Raw genomic sequence first — 25,898 nt, 5'->3', positions numbered from 1 at the left:
TTGTGCAATAATCAGGCTGTCGTCCAAATAAGGATAAATCTGTATTCCTCTTAGTCTGAAAAATGCTATCACTGGAGCCAGAACCTTTGTGAACACTCTGGGCGCAGTAGATAAGCCAAAGGGCAATGCAGAGAACTGATAATGTAAATTTCCAGCCCGAAAACGCAGGTACCTCCTGCAACTGGGCCTGATAGGAACATGAAGGTAAGCCTATTTGAGATCCAGAGTAACCATCCAGTGATCTTTTCCCAACAGAGGTAAAAGTTGTTGTAAAGTCAGCATCTTGAACTTTGGAATGTCCAGGTAAGTTTTGAGGATAGATAGATCCAAAATTGGTCTCCACGTGTTCCCTTTCTTCGGAACTAGAAACAGGCGAGAATAAAATCCTAGGCCCATTTCTGACAGAGGAACTGGCTGTATAGCTCCTATTCGAAGAAGTAAAGAAATTTGTCTGTGAGCCTCTATCCTTTGCCGAGGAGGGACGTCTGGCATGCCTTTGAAAGGAGGCATGGTATGGAAATAGAACTTGTAACCTCGGTTTATAATGTCCAATACCCATTTGTCCTGGGTGACTAAATGCCAATTTTGCTTGAAAAGAGCTAACTTTCCTCCCAAAGGAGCTGCCAGGCAAGAAGAATCTGGCAGCTGAAAATGCAGGTCATTGGGCCTGTTTACGAAAGGACTGGCCCCTGCCCTCACCAGCAGATTGAGCAGGCGAACTCCATTGTCTCGGCCTGAAGGTACTCTGAGCTCTGCCCCTACCACGCCTAGATCTACCCCTAGACTGAGAATCAGAAGAAGGGCACGCCCACCCCTTAGTAGGCCAATTTCTACTAAACTTTGGAGGTTGTACCTGCAAAAAATCTTTAACAGTCTGCATAGACTTAGCCTTGTCTTCCATTTTCTTTAAGACTGACTCCACAGGAGGACCAAACAAAACTTCAGACTGTAAAGGGGCATCCAGAATTCTAGACTTAACATGCTCAGACAAATTCTGATCCTTAAGCCAAGCGTGCCTATGAATAACTGAACCAGTGGCAGCCACCCTAGAAGAAGCCTGTAAAGCATCAAAACCACATTGCAAAGAGTGCTTACCCACCTGTTCAGAAACATGCACTAAATCCTGCAATTCTTTACACTCTATGCCCTCTGCCAAAGCATCCACTTTAGATCTTAGCTGAGAAAGGAGGAAATTCTGATACTTCAACATATGAAACTGGCAGTTCAAAGATCTCATTGCTAAAGTAGAAGAGGTATACACCTTCTTACCCCATCTATCCAAAGCTCTAGCTTCCTTATCCAGAGGAACCGGATTCTTAACAACAGAGGCTCTAACACCCTTAGGCCCCTGACTAATAGTTTCTGGGTCCGCCCTAGGACTCTTATACAGATATTTATGAGCCTCAGGCACCCTGTAATACCTGTCCGGTTTAACTGGGGCAGGAGGCACAGAATCTGGATTAAGGGAAGCTTCCGAGAAAACATCTGAAACAACATCCAAAACTGGAGGTATAGCTAAGGGTCTATGCTGAGGTAAAAACAAGAACTCCCTAAGTCTCTTCCGTGAATCAGAGTAATCCTGTCCCTCCCACTTAAAATGCTCCCTCATGGAATGCAGAGTTTCTGAAAATGAAAAATCCTCTGGAGGAGAAGCAGAAGGAGTGGAATCCTCTGCATCAGAATCAGAATAAGGAGGGAAATCTTGAATGTCTTCAGCAGAAGACTCTGAATCATCTGAGGCCTGCTCCAAACTTTCCAACTCTGGCTCCATCCTGGGCCTCTTATCAGGAGGGGGCATAGAACCTCTGATTAAAGTAATCAAATCCTCTGCCATTTTAAGCATGTGCTTTTTAGGCACAGACCCTGAAGAACCAGAACTGACACCAGAGGAAGGCAAGACAGACCTGCCCTTAGAAGGAGCCTTAGAAACAGTAGCAGAAGGCCTAACCACCTTAGGCATAGAAGGGAGAATAGTAACCTGAGAGGCCCCTTCAGCCTGACCTGCCTCCTGAGAGGCCACATCCTGTAAAATCAAAGTTTCCCCCTGGGACTCAACAGAAACTTCAGCCGGATCCACCTGTTCAGCTGTAGCTTCTAAAGGTTCGGCGTCCGAAACGGACGAATCATCCTGCCTAGGCTTTAAAGATTTGTCTTTGCGCTTCTTAGTAGAAGCAGGCGCCGGAACATCCGACGGCATATTATAATTACACCTCTTGCCAAAGACTAACCTAGCGCAATCTAACCTCCGCTTTATAGTGCGCTTATTAAACCTAGCACAAAACCGACACCCGACTACGCCGTGCTCGTCCCAAACAAGGAATACAAAGCAGTGGTAATCCCTATGCGGTATCTGTTTCCCACAAGAAATACAATTATTCACTTTTTCTGACATCCGGTAAGTAACTGAGGCAAGAAAAACAAAAATATTCCCCAACGGGGTACTTAGCCCAACTTGGTATCGGTCTGAAACTCCGAAAACGAAAAATTTCAGAACGCCGAATGGCACTTGCAACGCTGCTTCTGCATCGGACCATGCGGCAAAAAAGACTGAGGATATGACGTCGGTCATGCGCCTTTATACCCTGACGCTCTGATGTCAGATCTAGGCGCCCATGACCGACGTCAGCCTAATACTTTGGTATTCGGGCCGACCGAGGACAGCGGACTACCCATAAGTAAGGACTGCAGCAATGTGAGATGAAGAACATCCTCTGGTTATGATCCTTTGTACCCAAGAATCGGTGGTGATGGTTAGCCAGGCAGAAGGTTACAAGGAGAAACGTCCCCCAACCACCTCCAGAGGAAAGGAGTTGGGCCGCTCTTCAGGACCGCTGGTAGGACTGACCAGGGAAAGAATCCCTGGAACCCTGGTTACACGGTCCCCCTCTGCCCCGAAAGGGGCGTCTTCTCTGTGAGTTTTCCCCTCTGCCTCTGGGGGAAAACCTCGGCCTGTGTGTCATGGAAAGGATCCTGAGATTACTTAAACCATATATTCCCACTCTTTTGGATTTGGGAGAAAGCACGTTGAGGAGAAGAATAACGGACATCTATGGCAGAAAGGGTCTTACCGTCTTGTTCACATCTGGCCAGTGTGCTTTTAACTTTGGGCCCAAACAACGAGGAGGGCTCAATGGGGGCATTAAGAAAGGAAGACTTAAAAGGTTCCGCGAAGTTGCACAAGCGCATCCAGGCATGACGTCTCAGGACCGCAGCTGAACCCGCCGCTCTAACTGCTCCTTCTGATGCGTGAGATATCAATCGCATAGAGGAATTAGATATAGACTCAATGGTGGCCAGCTGAGAGTCCACTTTGTAACGGACCTCATCAGACACTGCACCAGCCAAGGTTTCGGAGAGCTCAGAAACCAGATCCCTTTGAAGCCTTGTAAAATGTGCCATATAATTCAGGGACCTGATAGCAAAGTCGCTGAAGCAAAGGTGCGCTTCCCTATTCTGTCCAGGGCCCGGGACTCTCTGTTAGGCAGATGGACCGTCTGGCTTTCTTCTTCTGCCAGATAATTTTTTGTTGTGGCCACCACCACCAAAGCATCTACAGGAAGACCTTTGGACCAATGGGGGTCTGAAGCAGGAGGGGAAAAGATCTTATCTGGCCTCCGGGGAATAGCTTCAGCAGTATCTGGTGCCTTCTAAGCACGCTGCACGTTGAACTTGACAAGTTCATCAGCAGGTGGAGTAACCCAGGAGGTAAGGGGCAGGGCACGAAAAGCCTGCAGAAACACAGATTCCTCAGGGGTCGGATTAGAGGGCTGCCAGTCACCTCTCTGTTTCAGGATTTAAAGGATATCGCCAAAGGATACCTAGAGGGTGACCGAGGGGATCCTTCCCCCTCATCGAAATCTGTGTCTTCGGTGAGAGTCTCCTCTGTGGAGTCCATGTGCTTCCTCTTACATTAACTTTTCCGGTGTACCTCCTCAGTGGGAGAAGCTGCGGAAGACAACGGAAAAGGGGATTCCTGAGGGAATATGTCCTGAGGCCCTTGCACCCGGTGTCCGCTAGGTGCGACTTGTGAAACCAGTGCACCAGAGGAGGGCGGAGGTATAGACAGTCCGGTATCGCCAGCAGCAGCGAAAGCCTTCTCCATCAGTTGGAAGGCTGGTCCACCTGGAGAGGAGTGTATGTCAAGGACAGGGGGCACTCCACCCCTAAGTGGCTCAGCCTGCTGACCCGGAGTCCCTGGATGGCTGTGGAGCAGCAAGCTATGCGTATCACAGCTGACATCCTGGGTCGTAGCAAAACTTTCTTGCCACGAAGGCAACTGCGGTTCCTTAGTGAGATCCATAAAGGGAACCGCAGAAGGGGAAGACTGTACTATATCCATGGACTTCAAAGACAATGAAGGAAGAAAATAAGAAGGTGTCTTTGGAGATGGGTGATCACCTCCCAAGGAAGGATAGTTCCTGGGGGGTGGAATACCTCTGGCCAAAAATGCCTCATCCACAAGACGCAACACATCATGTTCCGAAAGACGTCTAGTGGACCTCACAGATCACCTGATCGCACCGAGGGCAGCAGTGCCAAAAAAGACTGAAGTACTGTAGTCTGCAACGAAGAAATCATTGGTGCTGATGTGATTGTCTGCACCAACACAGGGATCAGTGCCAAAGTGGTTGTCGGTGCCGAAACTGGAACAGACAAAACTGGAGTCATTAATAAAGGCCTCAGTTCTGAGGATGATCTCGGAGCCGACGCGGCCAAGGTCTGCGCCGACTGAATGGTAGGTGCAGATACAATGGTAAAGATCTGAACCGAGGAGCCCCTCAGTGCCAATGTGTAGAAAGCTGCAGGAGAGGACGGAGCCGAAACCACTAGTGGAGTCTAAGGCCTCGGTGCCGAAGGTCTGGGATCTGAAAGCATTGGGGCTGACAGAGAGCTCCAGAGCCGAAATTTTAGCCTTTTTAGATTTTGGTTGGTGAGAGTCCCCAGCCGGGGATATAGGCAAGGATTTAGCCTTAGTAGAAACATCCATTTTCTTATGGGCTTTGGGAGGGGTTGAGACCTCTGGCCCAGAAATAGCCTCTGAAAAGGGAGATTTTAGAATTCCCTTCAGTAACAGTTTATTTTTCCTTTCTAACAAAGTTCTATTAGAAAAGTTTTCACATATATTCCAAGGAGGTTCAACAGATAAATGGGAAGCTACCAAACAATAAACACATAAAGAGTGTGCATCAGAAGTAGGCAGTTTGGGTCCACAATTGGAACACCACTTAAACCCTGGACTACCCTTTTTATCTGCCATATTAATAAATAGAAAAGTACCAACAATGGTACAAGAGAGTACCCGAAGGTATGAAAGAGAAAAGAAAAGGGATTACCAATGATGGTAAGAAGAAATTACCTAGTGGTAAAAAGGGTAAGTAAGAACAGACAAAAAAGAAGCAGAGGAAATAATGAATGCTAGATGCAATATGGCAAGAGATAATAAAATATCAACTTTTCTGACAGAAAAGTAATTTGTAAAGCAATTAAACAACAATTGACTGTACTTAGCTCAAGAGAAGTAGCTTGACACGACCAGATGGCAATGCGGCAAACGAAATCTGAGGTAACAGGGAGAGGGGAATTGCGGGTAACAGTTTAGCTTGAGAGTTTGAAGCTGACGTGAGCTTGGAAAATGGCCGTCTCAGTTCCGAGCTTGGAACCGATACATAAGGAATGAATGAGGATTAACAATATCAGACACAATGTTACGGATATCAAAAAAGTTTTTTGTAAATGGTAACACTACAGCCCTCTCAAAGCTGTTAGCCTTTTCAAGGGAAGCAGTTTGTCCTATCCCATGAAAAGACCAATGGTTAGACCACAGCTGAAGATAAAAATGGAATAATCCACGTCAGGAAATAAATCGCTTGCAGCTTCACAGTAGTGTCCTTTTTAAAACCAAAAGTTGTAACTGAGATGTAGTAGTCAAGGTAGGAAACGGTTCACTTGCAGTTTCACACCACTTTATTAAACAAGAGTAAGCGCTTTCGCGATCTAAGTCAGTTGATCGCTTCTTCAGACTCATACAAACAGTTAAAACATTGGTATTTAAAATATGGTTCAACCAATGAAAACACATATAGAACTATGACAGAGACTAATTAAAATTGCATACATCAGTACATTAATTTGCCTTATATTCTGCATAAGATTAAATAAAATATACATATAACAGACACATTTTATGTAATAATCCATATTACTTAATGTTTTAATGGTCTGGATTTTAAAAAAAGGCTTCAAGGAAACAGCATTGTTCAATCCAGGAGACCTATCTGCCTGAAGTAGTAAAATCCATCTTTGTTCTGCTTCCTCTACCTTATTCCTTATATCACCTCCCCTCTTACTTTTATTTATTATTTCTAAAACCATGAAATTAAAAATGTTTCCTATCTTCTTCTTCCACATGTTTTGCTAAAGCACTTGTGTCTTTTTTATTTCTTATATCTCTAAGGTGTTCAAGGATACGTTCCTTTAGACACCTATTGGTTGTGCCTATATAAAAGGCATGACAGACAGTGCAGAAGCTGAAATAAACCAAATTTTGTGTTCTGCAGTCAGCATAAAAATCTATATCAATTATAAATCCTAGTGTAGGATGTTTATATGTAGATTTATTATATAAATAGTCACATGCTGTACAATTTCTGCAAGGAAAAGTCCCCTGCCTATCAGATAGGATCATTCTTTCATTGTTTCTGGATTTATAACAGAGTTGCCTTTTTAAGGACCTCTTATTTCTAAAAGAAAAGCTGGGTCTATCTTCTAACAATTCTCTCAAGTCAGGATCCGACAATAAAACATTCCAATTCTTCTCAAAAATATTACAGAACCTTCTGATGTCACTTGAATAAGTTATAGGGAATCTAACTTTAAAATCATGACCTTCCTTGATTTTAACATCTTCTATAGTATTTGAGAAGAGCGGTTTACATCTCCCATCCCTATTTTCAATGGTATATTTAGAGCTTTCATTTATGTCTTTCTTATTATAACCTCTGTTTAAGAAGTTTTTCTCTAATATAGTCATTGTCTTCACAAAGCCTTCATCTGTATTATGTAAGCGGCTTATTCTCATATATTGTCCTTTCACTACATTTTTGTGTACAAATGTTGGATGCATACTAGTCTTATGTAAGATACTATTTCTCCATGTAGATTTTCTATACATCCCTGTTGTAAGTTCATCTAACGCTGTCTTCTTAACCAAAACATCTAGGAACTCAATAGAGTGTTTTCATTGGTTGAACCATATTTTAAATACCAATGTTTTAACTGTTTTTATGAGTCTGAAGAAGCGATCAGCTGACTTAGATCGCGAAAGCGCTTACTCTTGTTTAATAAAGTGGTGTGAAACTGCAAGTGAACCGTTTCCTACCTTGACTACTACATCTCAGTTACAACTTTTGGTTTTAAAAAGGACACTACTGTGAAGCTGCAAGCGATTTATTTCCTGACGTGGATTATTCCATTTTTATCTTCAGCTGTGGTCTAACCATTGGTCTTTTCATTTTTTTCGCTTGAGGTGTATACCAGGCGTTTATCCAGCTTTTGTTTTCTTTCACGTGTTGTCCTATCCCATCTCTGTTACCCAAAAGATTACAGTAAACACCATCAGTTCTCTTGTTAACAACCTCGTCCGTGATATTTTTGACAAATTGTTCAGGATAGCCCCTTTTTGTTAACATCTTCAATAATACTATACATTCATCAATAAATTTGTCGTTTTCCGACACCATTCTAGCTAGTCTCACGTATTGCCCTTTAACTAGGACCTTCTTCTGATGTATGGGATGCCAATTCACATTCAAATTTGACATTTTAGAAACATTATCAGCCATGTATTCGGCGTGAGTACGTTCCTAAGGGGCTGTGAATGTGGAGATACCCCAAAGCACTTGGAAAAAAATCACCCTTGCATTGAGAACCGATTTCCTTATTTAACAGGCAAGAGTGTGACTTACTTAAAATTTTAATGGCTGATAATGTTTCTAAAATGTCAAATTTGAATGTGGATATTTGTAAGTTGGATGTTAGTATCAGGAATGATTTATTTGTGCATAAAATCAATGAGTTTAAATCTGTCATTGATAGTGCTGACAAAACTATGCTTGAATTAAAAATGAGGAAAGACAAAAAGTTGGTTAGGGACAAAAGTGACTATGATAGTGGAAGAGCTTATCCTGACTCGTCTTTAGGGCAACAGAGGATGGAACAGGGGGAAACATTTAATACTGGTATGGATGTTGAAAGTGAAGTAGTGGAAAAGGCACATTACAATGAGAACTACCCTTTAGGGAACCCGCCCTTACGGAGTTCCCAGAGAATAATGAATCAGAGGAATGGGCAACAACACAATGGTTACCAGGACACTTACTTTTACCAGGATAATCAGAGAAAGGGAAAAAGGGGGGGACGGGAGGGGGACAGAATCAGTCACACTACAGGAATTAAATGTTAACAGTGATGCTGAATTTTGCATCTGCTCCATAGTGAATAATGATGAAAATTATTTCAAGATTTATAATTTAAGTCAGGCATCCATCACGACAGCTTGGGCAAATCTGTTTGAAAGGGGGCTGAATTTTGTATCGGCCAGGAAGGCCAATGTGGTAGAGAGAGAGAGTATCATGCAGTTAAAAACATTTAGTAGGAAACTGAATTTAGCTCTGCACTTCAGACATAACAGCAATGAGGGGCCCCCATTATGTAATAAATTAACGCAACCAAGTACATTCATCCTCCCCACACCCTATGGTTGGATTATTTGAGAAGCTATGTGAAATGGACATCAGGGAAAACAATTGGATGACATCCTTGAATGAAGGCAGTAACTTGTCCCAAGATGAACTAGGATTTTTAAAACACATTACTATGAATAAAACAATTAGGATAATGAAACTGGACAAGGGCGGGGGGTTAGTGATTATGGACATGAATGACTATATTGGGAGGATGTTTGAGATTTTATATAGTGATACCTATACGGAAATTTCTCGTAACAAGCTCAATATTGCATATAGGAACATAGACTTAGTGAACGATGAGCTTATGTTAAATGGGCAGATTAGCTTAGAGGAACATGTCTTCCTGAGTACAACCCATCCTAGGATTTAGACCATCTTCGGAATTCCCAAGATTCCTAAAAGTGGCAATAATCCACCACTCCACCCGAATGTGGATATTAAAGCATCCAAGACCTTTTTTCTGGCTAAATTCATTGACCATAAAGTGAAGACTGTATTAGAGCAAAGACCTTTCTTGTTCAAGGACTCCTGGTCTTCTTATCAAAGATAAGGCAGGACTTATATGATGATAGGTTACTTATGGTTACCATAGAAATGTGGGACCTATTCCCTGTGATCCCACATGATCAGGGAATTGAATGGTTTTACGATTTTTTGTGTACTAACGCTAATCTAGACCACAATACTATTCTTACAGTTAGGACATGCATGGAACTTGTATTAGATAACAATTTCCTGATTTTTAAAGGGCAGCTTTTTAAGTAAACACAGGGGGTGGCTATGGGTGCTTGCTGCGCCCCGGTGTTTGCTAATATAGTTTTAGTCCAATGGGAAGATTTGTTTGTCCTGAATTCTCGTTATAGGAATTCTTGGGTACTCTATGGTCGTTATTTGGACGATATAGTCCTGTTGTGGAAAGAAGGGAGGGAGCAACAGGAGAGTTTTTTTGAATATCTTAACAACACTACCTCATTCTTGAGATTCACAATGAGTGTTGATGACAACCGATTCAACTATTTAGATGTTACTTTAAGAAAGGACTGTAACAATGAAAAGTTTACGTCTGTGTTATATAGGATGCCCACATATTCGAACATGCTTTTGCATTATGACAGTTGGCATCCCACACATCAGAAGAAGGCCCTAGTTAAAGGGCAATACATGAGACTAGCTAGAATGGTGTCGGAAAATGACAAATTTATTGATGAATGTATGGTATTACTGGGGATTTTAACAAAAAGGGGCTATCCTGAACAATTTGTCAAAAATATCACGGACGAGGTTGGTAACAAGAGAACTGATGGTGGTTACTGTACTCTTTTGGGTAAAAGAGATGGGATGGGACAAAATGCTTCCCTTGAAAAGGCTAACAGCTTTGAGAGGGCTTTAGTGTTACCATTTACAAAAAACGTTTTTGATATCTGTAACATTGTTTTCAAAAACTGGAATGTATTTACACTTGAACAAGAGTTAATTACTGTATTGGGTAACACTCCTACTATTGTATATAAGAAGGAGACCTCATTTAAAGGTATGTTGGAAAGAGTTCATACACTTTTTAAGGAAGGTGGTTGTTTAAATGCGATAGGTGCCCTCAGTGTATGTTTATGTTGGAAGCAAAACAGGTCAGAATTCCCCATTTTAGGGTGATAAAACCAAGGAGAAAATATTTTTGTTATTCCAAGGGGGTAGTTTATGTCGCTATGTGCCAGCTCTGTGAAGGGTTCTATGTGGGTAAGACCAAGAAGGCCATTAAGCAGAGAGTGTATCAGCACAATTATGACATTAACAAAAATGAAAACAATGCCTTGTTCAGGCATATTAGAGACCATCATAACCACACTTTTAAGTTTTGTGTGATTGATAATGTAGACCTTTGGTCAAGAGGGGGTCCCTCTGGTGATTATCTTGAGTTTTTAGAAATGAAATGGCAGGTTAGATTGAATGCTTCTATCTATCCTGGACTCAATGATAGAATTACACTTTGCCCCTTACTGAAATTAAAATCTGCTTTTTGCCTTTACCAGTTTTAATGTATGTGAACATAAGGGCTTTATTTCATGAATACAGTGGGCTAAATTATTATTCTTTAGGTCTAAATGTTATTAGTATGAATACATTTTAGTTTTTATGAAGTGTTTTCATGAGATTCAGTCAGGATTTTTGTTTTATGTGACTTGTATTAATTAAGGGTGGGGACTTGATTAGTGTTCAATTAATTCTTGTACAGGAGGTTGTGTGTGTTGTTATTGTGTCTTTCGGCTTTTGACGGCTAGGGGTCACCACAGCGGAACTCCGGTCCGCTAATGATTGGCAGTAGACTTTTACGTGCCGAGTTGCCAGCCCTGATGCACAACCTTCAACGAAGGTGCGCCCATTCACGCATGTCTCCACACAGAAGACGCTCTAGCTGAGAATCAAACAGGACAACGTCTTACTGTGAGGCGACAACACTACCGCAGTTTTCTTAACTTATTCTGAAGAAATCTTGTATTTGGAGACGAAAGTGCTCAATAAATTTTACTTTTGATACCTGTGAAAAACTGTAAGTATAGAAAACGTCTGGAAGAATCTCATGTTGATCAGAAACGAAAGCAGGAATAGTTAAGGAGAAGCAAATTCAAACCAAGAGATGAAAGTTAATATTGGTGGGCCAAGACAGTGGGCTACATACACACTGGTTTACAAAAAGTCGCATACCTCGTTGTTGGTTGTGACATACTAATGGCAGAAAGACTGTTTACTGAAAGGCATGATAATGTGGCAAGACTGTTGCACTTGGTATTGTGCAAACATTATGGTACTGAAGTAGCTGAAAAACAGTGGAAACATAAGCCACAAAGCATCATAGAAAATGCTGAAGTTTATATCACATGGGATCACCCATCACCAACAGCTCAAAAGATAGATGCTAGAAAACTGGATACAGTGGTCCAATAAAGAATATAAAAGTAGCATTGATCATTGAAATCGCCACACCCAGTGACTACAATGTCTTGAGAGAGAGAGACAAAATTATAAAATCTCAGGATCTGCAGACAGAAACAACAGCAATATGGAAGAAAGATACCCAGATAGTTCCAACAGCAGTAGGAGCAACAGGTCTCATAAAAAAAGAATCTACATTCGTATTTAGATATGTTACCGATACATGTAACCCCATATGAATTGCAGAAGCAGTCATTACTGGGCACACTGCAGGTGCTGCAAAGAGCACTTTTGGCTGACATCAAAGATTGAAACAATACTAATTTCATGAACTTTAATCGTACTTTGACTTAGGAATGGGGTCCATTCCCATCCTGGTATTAGAAACCCCAAAGACTTGGAGAAATTTATAAAAAAATGGTAGACATCCTTGGAAGTCTTTCGAGCACATCCAGTTGTCCTTCCTTAAGAGAGGTAGAATGAAATGCATCATGACCATCCGGAATTTGGTCTGCCTGATGAAGCAATTCAACTTGCTAAAATCCAAAATTGGCCTGAAGTCCTTGTTCTTCTTCTTTGGAACCAAAAAGAACCTTAAAAATACCCGGATCCACACTGATCTGTTGGCACCTTTTGGGTGATTCAATTTTCTAAAAACATTTGAATTTCATTAGCTGTATCCTTTCTCTGACAGGGTGGCATGTCTGGGAGATGATGTTGGTGATTTAAATATTGAGTATCCAAAAATGGAATTGTACAGCCTCTGGATATGACGCTTAAGACCTATGGGCAGATGTGATGGCCCTCCCAAACTTTCCAGTGTAAGACAGTTAGGCAACCCCCCCATCTGGTTCTGAAAGAAAGTCCATTGAGGGGTAGCAAAATGTACTCCCACAGCAGACAGCATCTTTCCATCCTACTCACTTCTGGTCAAAGTGCCCTTAACCTTGGGCCCAAAAAGAGAAGAGTGGTCAAAGAGGCTATTAATAAAGGACACCTTGAAGCATTCTGCAAAATTACACAGCCTCATTCAAGTATGGTGACACATAGCACTGTTGGAACCAGTGGCTCGGGATGTGCCATCAGGAGTGTTAGATAGCAGCTGCATGGACACATTAGCAATAGATTGCAAAGTGAGCATCTGAGTTTCCATAGTCTTTTGAGGCTATGGAATCTGCTGAGCCACAATTACCCTTGACACTTCTGACACAATGTCACACTAAAGTCCAGCCAATTGAGCAAGACAGTTCAATGCCAATGCCCTCAATGCAAAAGGTGCCTAAGACATCAGATCCCTTCCCGGATTTGTCCAATGCCAAAGATTCCTTATTCTTGGGAGGAGACATGGAACTCTCTTTCAAGATATCCTTTTTAGGGGCTGCCACCACCATAACAGCATCCACAGCCGGACCCTTACTCCAGTGTGGTCAATCTTTTTTGGGGGGGGGGTCTTGTCTGGCTTCTTAGGTATCAGTTGTACTGTATCATGTTCCTTCCACTCCCTATGGTATACCAGGTCAATAAGGACAACCAGAGAGGGACCCACCCAGGATGTGGATGGGCCCATCCCGAAAGCCTCCAGAAATACTGAGTCCTCTGGAGACAGTGCCTTGGCAGTCCATCCTCACACTGGTAAAGTAGCTTTAAAAGCTTGCCAAAGGAGGCTTCATTGTTGGGGGATGTTAGGCACAACCCTCCTTCCTCAAGTTTAGTATCCTTGGTAAGCGACTCTTCAGGAGAGCCCAGGTGCTTCCTCTTGCACTGCCTCTTGCCTGAAACTTCCATCACTTGGAAAACCTGAGGAGAAATGGCACAGGTTAGGGGCCCAAAAGGAAGGGCAGACTGTGACCACCTGGGCTCAGCTTTCCTGGAATAGGATGAAGTGTGTTCAAAGCCATCGAATAGAGGGGGAGACCAGCTGTGCCTGGCAGGAGAACATACTCTCCACAACACGAAAGAAACTGAAGCAGGCCACTCATTGCTGGAGGGCTCAGGATCCAAAGACCCCAATGATGCCCCAGATCCAGTGGCTGCTCCAGCCTTCCCAGATGCCAAGATTGGAGTTGAGCTATCCATAACAGAGCGCCCAAACAGGACGGACAACACCAAAATGGATTGTCGAACATGAACTGGACATTTCTGCTTCATTATCTTGGCTCCAGGGCCCACTTAGATCCGATGCAGCCAGAGCTGAGGAAATCAAGGTAAGGGTTGGCACCAACATTGGACAAACTGTCAGATCTGACCCTAAGGGAGGAAAGGCCACTGGCTTCAAGACCTTGAAACCAACTGGCCCAAGGGAGGAAACCAGTACAACAGTTCCAAAGTTTCAGGTCAAGGGCCCAGAGCCAGGGGGGAGGAGTCCTAATTGCAATGGCCCTGTAAAAAGGACAGCATCAATTGTCCCAGCTCTGTGGGTCCTAAGCTTCCAAACAACCAGGAAGAGCAAGCTGACAAAGCCACCGAAGAAGGCTTGAAAGCTCGACTGCTGGACAGGGGCTACTAGAACCAGATCCAAACCGGAGAAGCTCAGATCTGAGATGAAGACAGGGATGACTCCAGTGAGGAAATCTGCAGGACAGATGGGAAGAAAGAGGAAAAAAATCAAACCTGCAAGAGTACTCTTGGATATGAAGGGGCTAAAGACACTAATAGAGGAAGACAGAGCTTCCCCCACAATCGGCACTGAAGGTAATGTTGACGATGGGGTCAAATCAGTCTGGTGAGCAGAGGGTCTTGGGATCTACAGATCTGAAACACCATAGGAAAAAGAGGAAGAAAAGGGGGCAGGATGCTTTTGGTCTCCTTTTGCTGCTTTGGGGTCCTTAGAGCTCAAGACCCCAATCAGACTTCTTCCCCTTGCTAGAGGAAGCCGAAGAAGAACTGCTCACTGGAAAAAGTCCATTCAAGACCAGCTTGGCCCTCCTCTCATTTACCAACAAAAACAACCACTGAAAATGCTAGGGGAGGCTGATGTAGATAAATAATTTTATTGCAAAAAAACAAACCATTATGTGCTTTTGACCAAACACTAAGTTTTCATCAGAATAACTAACTCTCATAACACAGTGTTTTCAAACACACTAGCCTAATGACATAATTAATACCAAATGGCTTGTTCATTAACATCTTCTTTTGTACCCATTTCTTTTCACCACTACTGAATAAGTAACCATTCCATTAAGTTCTGGGGCTACATAAGCATTCAAAATGACTTGCAATGTAATTTCTAAACATTCTAATTCATCATCTCTATTGCCATTAAAATCCTTAGGAACACAATCAATTCTTAAAATTCATATAAATCATAGAATGTTTTGCTAAAGCATTCCTATTATTTTTGTTTTTAATAACATAATAACGTTCATATATTCTTTTTTTAAGCTGTCTGTTGGACTTTCTAACATAAAAAGAATTGCATCCCAGATACTGTACATAGTAAACCACAAATTCAGAATTACATAGGATCATAGGATTTCCGTGGCTATTGGCCCTGAAGCCCTTACAAGCCTAGCCAGAAATTTAGCCCATGTTCCAACAAGTCAGCACCTGATGTGAATTATCATAATTTGTCCTTTAACAATGTTATTCTTTAAATATGTAGGATGCATGCTATTATAATGCAAAATAGAATTGCTGGCTGTATTCTTATAAGATACTACCAAAAAAAATCTGCTCTATCTTCTTTCTTGAAAAATTGGATGCATGCTATTATAATGCAAAATAGAATTGCTGGCTGTATTCATATAAGATAATACCAAAAAAAATCCGCTCTATCTTCTTTCTTGAAAATTTCAACATCTAAGAAACAAACTCTAATCAAAACTCTTATAACATATAATATAACTCTGAATACTGTACCATTTTTTGTTGCATCACAATAAAAATTAGAACTTTCAGATATAAACCTACATGAAGAACAACTTAAACATTTAAAAGTGCCCACTTTATACTGTTGTTGACTATACACTACAATCTTATCCGATTGTTCATCAAAAATATCTTTTAAATTTTTACCTTTCTTATTAATAAGCAGAAATTTCTTCCCAACCAGACTAGCAACTTCATCGTTCCCAGTTAAAAATCACCAATTACTTTTAACAACGTCCCTAATCAAATGACTATCTAAGGAGAAGACAGTAGGCATAATCATGACCACTCTCTGTTTGTACCTACATTCTGTCCATCTAATGCCAATATTCAATTCTCCAGCAGCAAGTGGTAAATATTTTGGGAGATGCAAAAAAAAAAACACTTCCACATATTCTCAACCAAACTATCAATCATTTCCAAATATAAAGTAAAGTATTTTAATTCTCATAATTTGTCCTTTAATAATATTATCCTTTAAATATGCAGGATGCATGCTATTATAATGCAAAACAACACTACTGGCTGTAATTTTATAAGATAATAACTGAAAAAAGTTCTTCACTATCTTGTTTCTTGAAATTTTCAACAACTAAAAAACAAACTCTAATCAACACCCTTATAACAAGTAAAATTTTAAAAGTTGTATTCTTATTGATTGAATTAATAAATACTTGCAAACTGTCAACATCACCGCCCAAACAGAAAATATATCAGTAAAATATTGATATGATTTAATATATTGATATGATTTAATATAAACATAACCAGGAATTTCTCTCAAAATCATAGTTTCTGATTATGCCATCACTAAATTAGCATTATTGGGTAATAAATTTGTAACAACATTATCTGAACACTCAATAACTGCATGTGCTCAAATGCATAAGCTATGGGATGTTATTTAAATAAGCCCTTTCGTTAATACATATAACAGTGGACTTCTTCATATAAAATGCAGTTTCCCCAAACTCTTACACCCTGTTCAGTACTGCCATCTAGTGAATAAATTACTAACTCAGTAAAAAATACAAATATATACAAAATATAGGTAACAAAATCTAGTTATCCTAAAGCACAGAGAAAATGCATAAAACAATTAATTCCTAATGTAGGATGTATTCTCAGATTTGTTCTTCAAGTTTACCCCAGTCTTAAACACTGCAAGTTTGGTTCTGATCCAATTTGTCATCCAACCCCTGTGTTTTAAAATCTCTATCCCAATTACATATTAGAATATTTTTAACATTGTTACTTGCACTACTAAATCTACACACATAAGCTGTAGAATACATGTGAGTAGTCCCCACCAGTGTTAACCATGTGGGAAACACTATCACCAGGGCCACCCCCCCCCCCAACAACCCAAACCCTTATTTTAGAACAGATTTGTAATCACTATCTCTTTCTTTTACCACTTCATCCATCAGCCTCTCAATAAAATCTAATGGATCTGAAAATACATCTTACAGGAAATGGGGGGTCAGCATGGCTGCAAAAGGAATGTGCAAATGTGGAGTTTGTAGCCAATGCAGGCTTATTTATGAAGGCTCCAGCATCACAGTGAGAAACTATCAGAGATCTATTTACCTCAATGGGAAGTACAATTGCAATATGACAGGGGTAGTTTACTTAGCCCAATTTAGTACATGTTCAGCATTTTACATAGGGAAGACCATTAATGCATTAAAACACAGAATTTATCAGCACTACTATGCAATCAGGAGAAAAGATACAACAGTGCATTGTATAAACATTCTAATGTATGTGGAATTTCAAAAAGTTTTAGATTTTTTTATATTCAAAAAAGTATCATCTTTCAAGACAGGTGGGATTGGGAATCCCATGTGTACAGACATGAATTATATTGACAGGTTCTACTGAATGCAACAGACCCCCCCCCGAATCAATGACAGAATTTCTATTGTTAGTTTACTAATGCATAAAAAGGTCTAGGATTTAAGTTTTAATTTGTATATTTAATGTATTTTTAACATTGGTTTTATGGACATTGCATACATGGAATCAAATTTTTTAAGAATTTTCTATATGCTTTGCGTATATATATATATATATATATATATATATTTATATATATATATATATATTTATATTTGTATTTTAATGTGATTTAGTAATTTGTTCACTAGATGGCAGTGGTGAACAGATTATAAAAGTTTGGGGAGAATGCATTTTATCTGAAGAAATCTATTTATTTATTTCACATTTATTTCATATTTGTTAACTGGGTTAGTCCAGCTGAGCACAGGCCATACCTCTCAACTTCTTAGAGTAAGAAATCTGGACAATGCCATAAAAAAGTGGTACAAATAGGGACAATTTTGAAATATTGCTCTTACAAACTTAGAAAGTTGATAGAATAACAGGTTTTGCACTAGCATGCATTTTCTGAAGGGTACGAAGTCTAAAACTCAAATGTCTGTCATTATTTTCTAACTTCAATATTTAATGATTTGCCACTAATTTGCCAGAAAGCCACGATTTTATTAAAAACAGACCAAAAATATAAGGCAAAATTCTGGACATTCCGCGAAAATCTGTACAGCTGAGAGAGAAAAGCTCCAGGAAATACAATTACTATTTTTACAGTAACAAAGACAAATGTTACTATATATATATATATATATATATATATATATATATATATATATATACACACACACACACACACACACACACACACACACACACATAGGATAGTATGCATTTGTAAATAAGAAAAGAAACTTAATAACGACCAAATAAATATAATGATGAAAAACATAAAACATTCCATATAGTATATATAGTTCATTAGCTAAACTGAGCAAACACAGCTGACAAACTGTCCAAAGAAATAAATAAGGGAGATAATAGTTAATCGAAACAGGATTAGGTTGGATCATGGCAGGGGCATAGCCAAGTGCTTAGGGGAAAGTTCTTCAGTTCTTTTTTGAAATGATTAGTGTGAGTGATAGAACATACATTGGTAGGGAGGCTGTTCCAGAATTTTGTTATGGAGAATTTATATAGATTACCAATGTTCCTTTTGGAGCTATAGCTTTGTAGAAGGAATATGTCAGTACTACGTAAGGGGCGGGGAAGGGGTATAGTATGTGATTACACTGGAGACAGAGGGACAAGTGCTTGGGTTATTGAGAAGGAAATGGGTTATATGGAGTTGAGATAATTTGAGATGATGGGGGAGTTCAGTCTAGTATAGTTTATTAAGAGCCAGACAGTGGTGGGTGGAACTAGGTAAGTTAGATGTAAATTTTGCAATTTAATTATAGGTTTGGAGAGCAGGCAGGATTGCAGGTGACTAAGAACTGGGGCTTTATAGAGGAGGCTAGGAAGTAGGTAGGCTTGTGCCAGGGATAGTGTGGAACTGGAATATAGAAAATTTTTATTACGATATAAAAGACCAAGCTGTTGATTGGTTTTCTTAACTGACTGCTGGATATACAAGTCAAATTTTAGTTGGTTATTAAGAAGGAGAGCTTAAGGTGATCACTAGCCTTGGGGAGAAAGAGAAGTTTTGTTTTTTTCGGATTCAGAATGAGTTGATTTTCATTAAGCCAGCCTTCAACCAAGAGGAAAGATTGCTTGTGTAAGTATATGAAGTTGTGAGATTGAGCTTCAATATGTGATAACAGTAGAGTCGTCTGCATATTGTATGAGGGTTGAGTGGGTAGTGGCAGAATGGAGGTCACTGGTAAATATGTTAGAAAGAAGAGATCCCAGGATAAAGCCCTGTGGTACGCCAGTGTGAATTGGTAGAAACACAGAATAAGAAGATTGCCATTTGACAGACGGTAGTATGTCTGAGAGATATCTAGAGAACCAAGATAGAATACAGAAGGAAAGGTGTAAGTCAGCCAGTTTGTTACATAGTTTGGCATGTGATACTCTGTCAAATGTTTTCGGTCTAAGAATAGAGAAGAGACCAGTTTGTTGTTACCGCTAGCTTCTGCGATAGTGTGAGTAAAGAATAGAAAGGCAGTAGAAGTACTGTGGTTTGGTCAAACTCCACACTGGATAGAAGAGAGGAGGCTTTTGTGGATGAGGAATTTCTGTATCTGGTTATGTATGCATTTTTCAAGAATTTTGGATAATGGGGCAGTATAGCAATGGGTCTATAGTTGGAGAGGTCAGTGGAGTTGCCACCCTTGTGAAGGGGAAACATGTAGAAAGACTTCCAGACATCGGGCATGGTAGCATCTCTAATAGATCTATTGATGAGTATTGAAATTAGATAGGCAGTAGAGTTAGCTGCTAGTTTCAGAAAGTGGGGGAGGTAGACAGTCAGTAAAGGGAGAGCAAGGTTTAAGTTTTAGAAGGAGAGACATTATTTTAAGAGGATGCGATACAGTCGAGAGAAAAATGTGTCATTATTTGTGGTTTCCTGAGGTGTTTTTACGGGGGGGGGGGGATTGTGATTGGCATTAGTTTGCTGATGGTAACAATAAAAAAATGGTTAAGGATGGAGGCAGTGTCTTGCTATGTAAGGTCGGGGTAAGTGCTGGGAGTTTGGGGTTTACCAGGGTGAAGGTCTGAGTTAATATTTCTCCAGAAGTTTTTGGGGTTGGAGTGATGAGTGGATTGTGCCTTCAGGTAGAATTTTTTTATCATGATATATTTGTTGTTTGGTATGATTTCTTTCCTTTTTAAAATAATTGATGGTGAGAGGGGGATTTAGTTTTTTGCCAGGTTTTCCAGGTGGAGTCTCTTTTGTGCATTAGTGTATGAGTATATTTACTGAGCCAAGGGGCATAGTTTGATTTTATTCTTATTTTGCGAGGGGGTGCTAATGAGTTGAGTATGCCAAGGAAGATGGTACTGAATGTGAGCATGGCATGACTGAGAGGAAGGGAGCATAAGTTAGACCAATTTACAGAGGGGAGTCTATCTTTGAAGATGGTTGGGTTGAAATCAGAGAGTTTATAGCAGAATTTGTGTAGATGTGGTTTATTTAGCTGAGGAGTATATCTGTGAATACTGATAGGTAAGTCATCACTCATGGCATCAGGGAGGGTTCTACGGTTATGGTAGAGGTGGGGCTGCTGGTTAGGATCCAGTTAAGATTTGTACCTTTATTGGAGTTTTTGTTTAGTCTTGTAGGGGTAGTAGTTAGCTCAGTAAAGACAAACAAATTGATGCTATGGGCAGGGGAGTACGTGTCAAGGGTATTCCAATCAATATTTACGTCTCCTAGAAGGATAGTTTCACAAGTGATATTTTGTGACACCCAGGAAAGTATGTTTTCAAGGATAGGGATGTTTTTGCTAGGTGGAATATATACTGAGGTGATAGCAAGCTTTTTGTGATTCTTTAGGTGGCAGTTAAGGATTAGAATTTCTGTATGGTGGAAGTCAGGTATAGTAATGGATAGGGGAGAGAGACGGTCAGGTGGTCAGAGTAAAGGATTGCTACACCTCCACCTTTTTTGTGGTTCTATCTAGTTGGTATATGTTGTATCCAGGGGGTAGAATATCTGTGTTAGAGATATGAGGTTTAAGTCAGGTTTCTGATGATGCTAGTAAGTGAGGGGAATAGTCTGAGATCCATGCGTGAAGGTCAGTGACTTTATTCAGTAGGCTTAGCATATTCATGGATAGAATAGATAGGGTCTTGGAGAGTGGAGGGTGGGGGCATAGAAAGATGAGGATGCACTGTGGGAAGGAGTACTGGTTAGTTGAGTTGGGGGGTGGATTGTTTGGGCAGTGACTGGGAATGAAGTAGTTGGTCTAGGATTAAGGTGGACATCTCCTCCCAGTATGAGGGTGGTGACTAGTGGGTTAGGTTTGGAAGCAAAGGACTTGAGTGGAAACTGTTTGAGTTTGAACCTAGCAGAAAGGGAGGGGGATGGTTGAAGTAGTTTGTAATGAAAAAGGTGAGTCAAAGTGATGTTTAAGTAAAGAGGGAGAGATGGAAATTGATGTGATGACAGAGTGGCTGTTATTTGAGTATGGTAGAGTTGGTGGTGTTTCATAGTGGAGGTAGTTGTGATACAAAGTGATGAAGGTGTAGTAGGAAAGTTATGGTCATAGTGGAAGCATGGCTAGGGAAGGTTAGGTGGAGAGATTTTTGGAACTGGAAGTGGGAGGTTATGGGAGTGATGTAAATGTGGAAACTAGGGAGGAGTGTGGGTTGCAGGGGAGTGGTTAAGGTCTAAGAGGTGGGAGCAATATGTGTAGTTGGAGGTGAATGGATAGTAAAGTGGGAGCGGTCAAACTGCCTAGAGTATAAATGTAGTATAAGTGGGGGTGGGTGAGAATGGGGGTAGGGTAGAGAAGCGGAGTGAGCCTGAGTGTTAGTAAGGGCAAACGGAGCAGAGCTACACCTGGTCGGAGCTGGATCGTTCGCAAGAAAAACAATCAATGAAACACAGAGCAGTCAAGACAAGTGGGATATGCAGGTAAACTGATATACGAAAAAGTAGAGGGAAAGCAGGGGAAAAAACAGGAAGAAAAGAATCATCCATCAATGTGAGAGAGAACTGAGTTTTTATATACCTTGGGGTACCCACACAGTTTTTTTGGATTAAGCTATTATATTTAAAGAATGGGTAGCAGTGGTGTTTAAAATGAAGAATATACAGTGGGACAATGCTTTTCCTCATGTATGTTTATCTGCTAAGAGAGTTCCCAAAGGACTTAAATAAAAGACCTAGTGGTTTATACTCGAAATCTTTTCTCAATCAGTGGTATCAAATTTGTGGGAATGCAGGGATGGCCTTAGGTGAATTGTTAAGGTCACATAATGAAAATGAAATTATTAAATTAAAGCGGTGGATCTTTCATTTAATTGACAAGCTTTTACTTTCAGCTTCCCAGGATGACATTGATGATTTCATCAATAAGATGGAAGCTAAATTAACTCTTTTTGAACAGGACAGTAACAAGAAAAAAGAAAAGAAAGCTGAGAGAGATTATAAAGAATATTCTGTTGAAAGTACTTGTTCCACCTTAAGAACAAGCAGAAGTGATGTCATTGCTTCAGGCAGACAAAGGGAAACAGAAGTTATTTTAGGAAAAAAAGAAGTTATGTTCTTACCATAGCATTCCATCTGTGTTGTCAATCTTCATTCATTCTTGACTGCTGGGTTCTGGTTCCAACCCTCGGAACTGACTTGGCCGTTATAACAAGCTTGCACCAGCCAAAAACTCTCAAGCCAAGGCTACACATAATGCCTCTCATCCCTTCCCCTCATATCGAGTTTTGCCCATAAAGAAGAACATCATAGAAGCTTTGTTTGAGCAACAATGCTACTAGGATCCCAGGACTAGTTCTGAACCTCCAGGAATCTTTTGGAGGGGGTAGGAGGGTGAGAGGTCAAGAATGAATGAAGATCAACACCATAGATGGAACATTATGGTAAGAGCATAATTTATTTATTTGATCTTGTCAATCTTCATTCATTCTTGACTGTTAGGACAGAGCCCCTAGCTAGTTTAGACTCTGGGAGGTCCTAGGGATTGATATTCCTGAGCACCATAGAGCCAAGGGATGCTCTTCCCCTGGAGACCATATCCAATTTGTAATGAGAGATAAAGGTATGGGGGCAGCCCAAGTTGCAGCTGCATATACAGTATGTCATCCATACAAGTTCTGGAATTAAAGGTTATTGAAGTGGAAACAGATCTGGTAGAATGTGCCCTAATTTCTATTGATAAGTCCAGCTTATTTTGGCTATAAACGTAAGTAATGTAATCTCTCAATGATTTTGACAGAGTAACGTTTGAAACTGGTTTGCCCAGTCCAGTACCTGAAAAGGATAGAAACAGTCTAATTTTCTAAATGGTTTTGTTCTATACAGATAAAAATGTAATTGTCTGTGTACATCCAAGAAATGTAAGCAATATTCTCCCTTGTTTGAAAAATTTGGGAAGAAGACTGGTAAATCTATGGTCTGATTAATATTGGAATCAGACACTACGTAAGGTAGAAAGGGGGGATGAGTGATGCTCTCTCCTTGTAAAAAATATGATACACGGATGTTTAATACACAGAGCCTGCAACTCTGAAATTCTCCTGGCCAAACGGATGGCTACCAGGAATAGAGTCTTCCAAGATAAAAACTTGATATCACAGGTGGACACTAGCTCGAAGGGCTGATGAACCAAACACTGCAAGACCAATGTTAAATTCCAAGGCACAATGGGCTCTTTGAAAGGCTGTTTCAAATGTAAAGTGCCATTAAGAAATGTTTTGTATAAAGGGTGAGACATCAAGGAATGGTCATCGAATTAGTTGCAGAAATTTGAAATGGCAGCTAAATGAACTCTAATGGTAAAAGTATAGGTTCCCAATTGAAATAAGGTGGTTTAGTACTTCAAGACCTTATCGACGACTGAGGCTGAGAAAGGATCAATACCCTTTTCATAAGAGCAAAACACAAATCTTTTCCATTAACTAAGATAGTTTTCTGGTGGAAGGTTTATGAGAAGCCAGACGTATCTTTTGTACTGGGGAAGACAAATTATTTAAACTGGCAATTACTGGAAGTGGAAAAGCCAAGCCGTCAGCTTGAGATTTTGCAGGTTGGGATGGACCAGGCCCTGCGGATGGGATAACAGGTCTGGAGTTTGATTCAAAATCCATGGACAGTGAGCTAAGTGAGGTCAGAGAAAGGGAAAGCAGACTTGACAGGGCCAATAAGGTGCAATGAGAATCACTTAGTTTCTCAGCTGTTGGGCTTTTTTTTAGAAACTGGGGAATTAGAGTCATGGGAGAATGAATAGGCTGATAAGCAACCAAGCAGAAAAGAATGAGTTGTTGGACTCTTGCCTAGCCCAGAAATTCCCGGCTCTTACCCCCAGTGGAAAGAATGGGCCAAATGTGTAAAGGTAGTGGAGTCTTTAGACAGGTCCAGTAGGGGACCAGTATGGGATTTAAAAATTAAATAATTCAACAAAACATTTTAATATAACTGAACAGGAAACTGAAATCAACAAAATGACACACTTAATAAAACTGCAATTTTACTTTTGACACATGCAGTATGAAATGTTGGAAACATTTGAAATTCTCAGGAATTTATGTAGGACAGATACTAACTCTATCCAAATTTAAGTCCCATCAAAATAGATGGCTCAGTGATCAGGTGTGTGCCATACATTCAAGATACAAACTCCTAAGCAGTCTATAATTAAGTATTGAGTTTGTTGTATTACTACTACTACTAATACACAGAACAGTGAACATTGCATGACATGAAATACATATTGTTCAATGTTGTAAAATTTATGCTTGAGAACCAGTCATAGGCCGATTCACACTGTTACTACTTTCAAGATAAACAGGCAGGTGCACCTACTTGCAAGAAACATCTTTAGAAACATTCCCTTGGGAAAGTGACTATGCCATTATACATATTCTCACAGTCTGATTGTTTGACGTGTCTATAAATGTCAGGCATGGGTTAAATAATTTTAATTCCAGGGATGAAAGTTTACCCTTAAATATCTGCTGGCACAAAAAGTGGCAGCATCTCTCTCTAGTTAGGTAAAGTAGGTTGTCACTGGCAGACTTGGACAAAAGAGTTCTGTGTAAGGTATTTGGAGTTAGGTGAGTTAAGAAGAAAACTATCGTACACCTACTAAGAGACAGACTACTACTTCTTTCAGCTTTTCGGTTAGGGGTCGCCACAGCAGATCACCTGTCTGCTCATGATTGGCAGTGGAGTTTTACGGTGTCGAGTTGCCAACCCGGCGCCCAACCTTCCACGGAAGGCACACGCACAAACTATACAGTGTAAACAATGAATGCATTGTTTATTCAGGGCAGTATGTAGCAAGTACATAATATGCCGCTAGTGGTTATGTCATACAAATACAGCATCCAACATGTAACTGGAAATTATTAGGTTCTACTCCAGTAAAGCACTGCTGTAATGATTTTGTATGTTATGCTAAGCAACTCAAATGATCAGTTATGACCTTCATGTTAATTAGCTTCGAAATAAAGATTTTTCTAATGTCGTTTACAGTACCCTTGCTATGACATTTCTTTCTGTCTAATCTCAAAAAAATCTGTGCAGTCCAACCAACAACACTTCTCAAAACTAACCTTTACCAGACACTCTTGACGAAGCATCTACAACAACATATGCATATTTCAGTGTGCGAACCTTTATTTTGACAATGGAAACAACTGTCTGTATGCTAGGAATATCACGAACTTGATCTTGTAAAGAGCATCAGTATGAAGCTAAATAAGTTAAATAGTTGTAACAGCAAAGGAATTAATGTATTTACTTTTTCCATATTTATCTTGTCATCTGGAAACGTTACCCAAGAGCACAGATGAAAAAGTGACAACGTTCCCACTCTAATTAAATATTAATAAACA

The 25,898-nt window shown here is 40.2% G+C and overlaps 1 protein-coding gene across 1 annotated transcript in view; it reads right to left on the bottom strand.

Moving 5' to 3' along the window:
- The window catches only part of PPP4R4 (protein phosphatase 4 regulatory subunit 4), a 2,733,238-nt gene that overhangs the window by 2,163,087 nt on the left and 544,253 nt on the right, over positions 1-25,898 (bottom strand). The gene's annotated exons all lie outside the window — the stretch shown is intronic.

The sequence above is a fragment of the Protopterus annectens genome, chromosome 6.part0 (genome assembly GCF_019279795.1).
Source record: "Protopterus annectens isolate FY-2018-M chromosome 6.part0, PAN1.0, whole genome shotgun sequence".
Lineage (NCBI taxonomy): Eukaryota > Metazoa > Chordata > Ceratodontiformes > Protopteridae > Protopterus > Protopterus annectens.
The sequence above is the reverse complement of the archived record's forward strand: the minus strand, read 5'-3'. Positions and strand labels throughout refer to the sequence as shown.